Raw genomic sequence first — 7731 nt, 5'->3', positions numbered from 1 at the left:
CTGTGAGGTGAAGAGATGGAGCCTCTAGGCAGAGCTAAGAGTCCATTTTCACTCCCCCAGGCCAACTGAGGTGAGCTCACTGGAAGGGGACAGCCTGGGACTTCAGAAACGAATGCAGGTGGGGCTGGAAGTGAGGGAAGCCATGAGAATTCTACACTATGCAAATAAGAAGGGAGTGGTTAGCCCTCCCTGACTCAGCCTCCTTGGGGTTACAGATGGGAAACTGAGGCCCAAAGTGGCAGCTACTCTTGTAAGGTCTTAGACTCCCAACTGTCACATCAATGGTGGTGTGACAATGGTTGATTTGCTGAATACACAAGGAGGAGGCCACACTCAGGGTATAGGGTGATCCCATAGGCTGAGAAGGCTGACTGCATGTGCCTGTGCACACAAGCACACATCACACCCAGGATACAAGCCACTCCACCTGGCACCACAGGCAACTACATCCATCAGGCAATGCAGGATGCTTTTTTCTCCTCCTGCTTCCCTGGCCCCTAAGAGACCTCTAGAGTGGGAGTCACTCCATCCCAGGCCTGCTCTAATGGAGTCATCCATTCTCCTTGTCCTTTGTTCAGAACTATCTTTGCAGAGCCAGGTCCACATTACAGCCTCTATAAGTCAGAGCATTGAGAATGGGCCCAAGTTCCCACAGCGTGTTTCTCTAGGGATGATGGACCTAGGACTTTTCACTCTATTGTTTGCCTGACATTCTCCCCTGCTTATAATTCCCCTACAAGAGGTGTGCCCTGTCATCCTAGAGATGAAGAGATGTGCAGTGAAGTGACATCAAGGCTACCCTTGGCAAGTTATTTTACACCCTGGGAGTCCTAGAATGGCCCCGTGGGTGCCCCATTATCTAGCAGCATAGGAGGAGAAGTTCTAAGTCTCCTAGCTGGTTGTGGAAAGGCCTTTACAGGTGCAGGAGGCCCAGAGAGGCAGGGAAGCAGGGTGAGCAGAGCCAGGCATGGCTTGAAGCTCACAGGGAAGCCATGGCCACGTTCACTGGTCATTACTCCCCACATCATCCCAGTCTCACAGAACCTTCCCCCAGGACCTCTCTGCTTGCAAGGAGAGCCAAGCATCAGGAAAGTTCATGGTCAGAAGCCTTCACACTCTTTACCATCAGACAGAGCTTATTCCCCAAAGGTCTCCCTGGAACTCAGGACCCTATCCTGCCTGACCTGCAAGGCCCCATCAGTACTGGCCTGTCCCTTTGCTTTACTAGGACTGAGGTGTCAAAGTAGGGAAGGGCCCCATCCCCTTGAAGATGATTTTGGTTCCTTTCTGTGATATAATCTACCTCAGACGGTCTTTCCCCTGCAACAACTGGACCCCTGGGTCCTCTACTCCTGTTCCCTGACCCTCGGCTAAGCCTGGATGCTTACTCACTTCCAGTTCCTATAACGTCCTTGCACTGAGAGAGGACTTTAGAACCACAACCCTGAAGGGGCCCTGTGGGTCCTAAAGCCACCTGTCCTCCACATCCATTATACAGAAGAAACAGGGAGAACTAAGCATTTGCCCAAGATCACACAAGTAAGCACTGAGTAGGGTTTTCCTGGGTATCAGTAAAACTTTTTAACTTCTCCAGAAGCAGAACAGAATAGGACATCTTGAGTTCAGAAGTACCGGGCAGGGCCTAATCCCCAAGACCTGCATCCCTTTTTCCAGAGTAGAAATCTGTCTCCTGTTCCATGAACTCCTATCCTCAAGCCAACTCTGGTTGCTGACTGTGCTCCCCAAAACCTCCCCCAGGCAGCACATCCCCTCGCTGTACCTGCACTCACAGATACACCAACCACGTGCCTTGTAACAGTCACCCCAGCTGACAACAGAGGCCTCTGCCCTCCCCTGCAGGACCTACTCACAAGGTGGGCTTTCTTGGTCCCCTCCTCTCATTTCCCCCAAGTCTGCCTTACCCTCAGCCAACTCCCTCATGCACTTTTGTCTCCCTGAAGTGTGTCACCTTGGGAAAGCAGTAGCTCAGGAGGGCAAGGCTGGGAATGTCCAGGTTTCTTGATAAAAAGCTGGAAATGTGCAGCCCCAAAGTCCTCCCCGAAGACTACAGTTCTACAGGGTTTTCCCTTGCAGCTCACTGGGTCTGGAGTCCCTAAAAGCCTGACAGTGAGAGGAAGATGCTCTGGGGCAGGCTGTAAACTCAGATATCTCCAGAAAGGAAAGAGGGGCAAGTGGGGTTTCTAGAAAGTGAAATGGTGGCAACTGGCAAGCAGGAGAATGTGCATGCTTATGGACAGCAAGATTCAGGTTTTGGAACACAACCTCCTGGTCAAAGTAATGCTTATATTTGACACCTGGGCTTGATATTTCCACTTCAAAAGTACAGAAGCCCCTATAGGGATGTCAGGAGCAGAGGGCTTGGCTCCCTCTGAAACTTGGCTGGGCATCTGAAAGACCTTCACTCTCAGCTAAAAGTGGGAAGAAGGCCTAGGAAACTCCAGGACCCTGGTTTGGGAGTCAACATCTGATATGGGCTACATTCAGTTGCATGCTTCAGGATGCAGCTTAGGACCTCCAGGCCTTCTCCAGTTTGGGGAATCCTGGTTGGGGGGACCCTTCTTGAGTAGAGTGAAAGATCAGGCATGGGTTGCTAACTGAAATCCAAGATCCCCATCCCATCCTGTGCTGCCCCTCCACCCTTTGACACCAGCCTCCTTCCCAGGCTGAGCTGGGGTTGAGGCTGCACAAGGGGACCTGACATCTGTAGGCAAGTGCTTTGTGGTGTTGCAATGGAAGGGACAGGGTGCTTACCAAGCCTCATAGGCAGCATGGGACAGGGGCTTGGGTCCCGTTCCCAGCCAGGGGAGGCCCTGAGCTGGGGGAAACGGGATGCATGTGCCATTCTGGCTGGGGAGGAAATGGAACACTCTTGAGTTCTTGGTAGAAGTGAGGAGAGAAAACCCAAATCAGGATGCTGTGGGAGGGGGCAAGGAAGGTCCACTTCAGCCACCTCTAACAGAAAGGCACCCAAGTTCAGCCCCTTCCACTCTAACTTCACAACAAGGCTACCCCATCTTCAGCATCCCTGGCCTTTATTCTATGCATAACTCTATAAGGGTCCCCAGGCCAGGCTGGACAGTGGGAGCCCAGGACACTGCAATAATCTCCTAGAGAAGGGGAGCTTGGGACCAAGAGGAGAGTGAGAACAGCCATGGGAGGGAAGAGTAGATTCTTCTACCACCCTTCACCCAAATACCAGAATCTGGCCAGACCTAGGACTCTCTCTCCCTGCCTTCCTCCTGTCTAGTTTCCAAACCTGTCATAACTGGAAGAGATATGTACCATTCCCAGAGCCCTTGGGACTCCCAGAGGGTTCTGTTGGTTTGAGGATTCCCCCCCTCAAACAAGATACCCTTCTTCATGAAGGGTTCACTTTTCCACATTAGAATTCAAGCTGAGCTGATTGCAGGTGAATGCCAGCAAGGACTTGTGTGTGAGGGGTTTCTGCATTCTGTTGGATGGCTTAATACTGAGCCCTCGATGACTCACAGATGCTGAGTTCTGCTTCCACAGACCCTTGGGCAGAGTTTGGGACCTCCAATTTGGGAATTAGTGATTTAGTGATTCAGTTCCTAGTTTTCAGAAGGGCCAGGCATGGAGAAGGAAAGCAACTTGCCCAAGGTTACACAGCAAGAACCTAGGTACTTGCCGGGGGGGGGGGCACCAGAATACCATCAACCCTGATACCCCACACACGTTTTCTCCAGGAATCACTAGCCATGCCCAAGAGAGGCCGATTTCTTTCTGTCAGCACAATTCTGGGCACTCTGTAGTCTCTCTTCCCTCCATGGTCAGTCCCAAATGCAGTCTACTTCTTACCCTATTCCCAGGCCCACCTCCTGATATTTACTACATCTGTGCCATTCCCAGTCCCCCACTCCCATTTGCCCTTCTGAGCTTCCCCCAGGAGGGGAGGGGGCCCAAGCTGGGGCATCTGTACTGAGACTTTTGTACACCACAAACTTTTTGTATATTTTTAATTTTGCTGCAACATGAGATATTAAAAGTCATTTCAGTATGTGCTGCTTGTGTCCAGTTTTGGCTATTCTGGGCCAATGGGAAAAATATCACCTTCCACCACAATCCTAGTGGATCCTTTAAAGGCACCGGAGTGGGAGAGGGTGGGACATTAATCAGACTTCCCTGTTGGTTGGATAGAACATCAATCAATCAAGAAGATTGTCAGCTTGAGGAAATGGGAGATGGAAACATACTTTTCAAAGGTCATAGAATCAGTTCATGACAAAGTCAAGACTCAGCCTAAAGTTCCCAACTCAAATACCTACTGAATAGTAGTATGTACCAGGCAAAGTTCTAGGTACAGAGAATAAGAATGATAAGCAGGCAAGGACCCTGCCCTCAAGGAGCTTACCTTCTAGGGAACATTGGCTCTAAGAGGTCCCTTTTCTTCAGGGCTTCTACTCTTCCAGTGCTGGGGATTAAACACAGGGCCTTGTACACATTTAGGGGACTTCTATCACTAAGCTACACCCAACCCAGGACTTCCACACTAACACGGCGTTTCCAAAACTTTAAAAAGCCGGAGAACCACTTTCAGCAAAAGGGGGCCGGGGGGCTCATGTCACTTGATCTTAGCCAAAAGGTTGAGAAGCAATGGATGGAGTTCATTTCAAATGCAGGCTTTGGTATTTCAAAAGGTCTCAGCCAGACATGGTGGCTCACCCCTGCAATCCCAGCATTGGTGGAGGCAAGAGGATCAGAAGTTCAAGGGAGCCTGGGCTACCCTGTATCCAAATTAAAAAGGTTTCTGGGAGATTCTGGTATTAGGGGATCTAAAGACCTCACTCTGAGGACCACTACTTTAGCATATTCTCCTGCAAGTCTGATGATGATGTTGTCTTGGTTTAGAATCTCTCTGGGCTCCCCAGTGTAAATAAAGATCAATTATTTTGGCTGATGCTGACTTTTTGGAAGCTGAACCCCAAACACCTTTTGAGGCATGTGTTAGTCAGTGTCACACATCACTGTGGGGGGAAAAAACATGAAGGGGATAGAGAAATGGCTCAGCAGTTAAGAGCACTGGTTGTTCTTGCAGAGGAACCAGGTTCAGTTCCTGGTACCCACATGGTGGCTAGCTATCTGTAACTCCAGTTCCAAGTGACCCAATCCCCTCTTCTGGCCTCCTCAGGCATTGCACCCGCATAATGGACTTGCATACATGCAGGAAAAACACTCATACATGTAAAATAAAAACAAATAAATCAGGGGCCTTTAAAAAATAATTTGGAGAGCTAGAGAGATGGCTCAGGGTGCTAAGAGCACTCTTCTGGCCTCCATTGGTAACCATGCATACACACACACACACAAACACACACACACACAGATGTAAAACAGGGGCTGGAGAGATGGCTCAGTGGTTAAGAGCACTGACTACTTTTGCAGAGGACCTAGGTTCAGTTCCCAGCACCCACATGGTAGCTACCAATTGTTAGTAACTCCAGTTTCAGGGAATCCAATGCCCTCTTCTGGCCTCTACAGGCCTCTATAGACATGAGTACACATACGCATACAGACAAAACACTCATACATTTCAAAATAAATCAAAATAAATAAAACGAGAACACAACTTTAAAGGAGGAAAGATATATTTTGGTTCACCACTCAAAGGTTTTGGTCCACGGTCACTTGGCTGCATTTGTTTCATCCCCATGTATAATGAGGCAGAGCATCATGGCAGGGAGTCTATGTGTCTTGCCTTGTGGCAGACAGGAGACAAAGAGAGGCAAAGAGCCAGTTTCCTCCTTCAGCCTTTGCCCCATCTGAGCCCCGAGTCCATTGGATGGAGCCATCCACATTTAAAACAGTCTTGCCTCTCAGTTGCTATCCCACGTACTAATTGTCTCTGGAAAGGAACTCACAGAAACATCCTGATGTGTCCTTTACTACTCTCCTGGTGTCTCTCAATCCAAGGTGACATTAAGATTAACCATCGCTGGTTTGTGGTGCAGCTCAGTAAGTAAAGGTGCTCACTACCAAGACTGATGACCTGAATTTGATCCCCAGGACCTATATGGTAGAAAGAGAGAACCAAAAACTGAAAGCTGTCCTCTGACCTCCACATACCTGCAGTGGTATCCAAGGGTGCACACGTGTATATACACACACACACACACACACACACACACACACACACACACACACACAAAATCAATCAATCAATCAGTCAATGTAATAATAAAATTATTAGCCATCACAAGCCTCATCCCTGACACTACCCCCACCAGGCCCTCAGAACTTCTCCAAGTCACCATCTTCCAGTTCCATGAGACTTTTCTGTTGCCACTTAGCAACTTTTCTCACCATCCTTTCACACAAGCAAAACTCCAGTTTGTTAGGGGCCCCTTCCCAAGTGCTCAAGCCCTGTTACTCCTAGACCCTGCCTAGCCCCATGTGGTGAATCATGACTGGCCTAAGACAGTAGCTATCTTAGGCTAGCTTAAATATCTCAGTAGATAGTGTCTTCCCAGGCTATCACTATCAGGGAACTAGTCAGGAGTGCACATTCTCACTACTAAGTCATCCAATGTTCAGGTGGGGAGCAGCAATCTGTTTTTACATTGTGTGTGTGTGTGTGTGTGTGTGTGTGTGTGTGTGTGTGTGTACCATGGCACACCTCTCATAGGACAACTTGTGGGACTTGGTTCTTTCCTTCCACCAAGAGGATTCCAGAGATCAAACTCAGGTCACCAGACTTGGCAGCTAGCACCTTTATTCACTGAGCCATCTTCCTGGCCCAGCAATCTGTTTTGGACAAGCCTCCCAGGTGATGCAGATGCTGGCCCCAGTGCGCAAATCACTTATACCAGAGAATTCTCCAGGCTACAGAGTTGGGGGCGGTGCATGTAGCCAGATGCTGGTGACTAGAAGCTCCCAGGAGTCCCCTGGAACTAGCTCTTCTTTTTCTTAAAAAAAAAACAAAACAAAACAAAACAAAAACTCCCCTTTTCATTTCAGCTAGGTACATGGGAATTCAAGATAGAAGACTGCATTTCCCAGACTCCTTTGCAACTTTGTGTAAAATGTCCATCTCTATATTTTACACCCTAATTTAAAGCTTATCAGATGTATGACCCTGCAGACAAGCTTGGCTGTGAATTATTTTCTACTCTAAGCTTCTAGTCTAGGTTGGGGGTACCTTAACAGAACTTCAGAGCAGGTAATAGCTAGACTATCAGGTGTTAACACAGTGATCTAGTATTTTCTGTTCTTTTGTGGCTTGAATTAAGCTGGTTTGAGGTACCTTTAAAAATGAACCATTAATTGTTATTTCTAAAAGAATCAAGTTCTAGCCAATGAGATGTGGACAGTAGACCTTAGTGAGATTTTAGGTCATTCTTTTAAAGGAAGAGGCAACACTCCACTTTCAGTCTAAGATACTGGATGGAGCCAGGCGTGGTGGCGCTCACCTTTAATCCCAGCACTCAGGAGGCAGAGGCAGGCAGATCTCTGTGAGTTCAAAGCCAGCCTAGTCTACATAGTGAGTTCTAGGACAGCTGGGGCTACAGAGAGACCCTGTCTCAAAAAGACCAAAAAAAAAAAAAGATACTGGATGGAACAGATGGACAGACATCTTGCAATGGTGAACAAAACTACAATGGCAGCAAGGTAGGATATGCTGGGTTCCAACACACAGCACTGCAATACCTATCTGGACTGTGTGCCTCAACTGTTGTAGGAAAGAGTTAAACT

The sequence above is a fragment of the Nannospalax galili genome, unplaced genomic scaffold, assembly GCF_000622305.1.
Source record: "Nannospalax galili isolate Female #2095 unplaced genomic scaffold, S.galili_v1.0 scaffold1714, whole genome shotgun sequence".
Lineage (NCBI taxonomy): Eukaryota > Metazoa > Chordata > Mammalia > Rodentia > Spalacidae > Nannospalax > Nannospalax galili.
The sequence above is the reverse complement of the archived record's forward strand: the minus strand, read 5'-3'. Positions refer to the sequence as shown.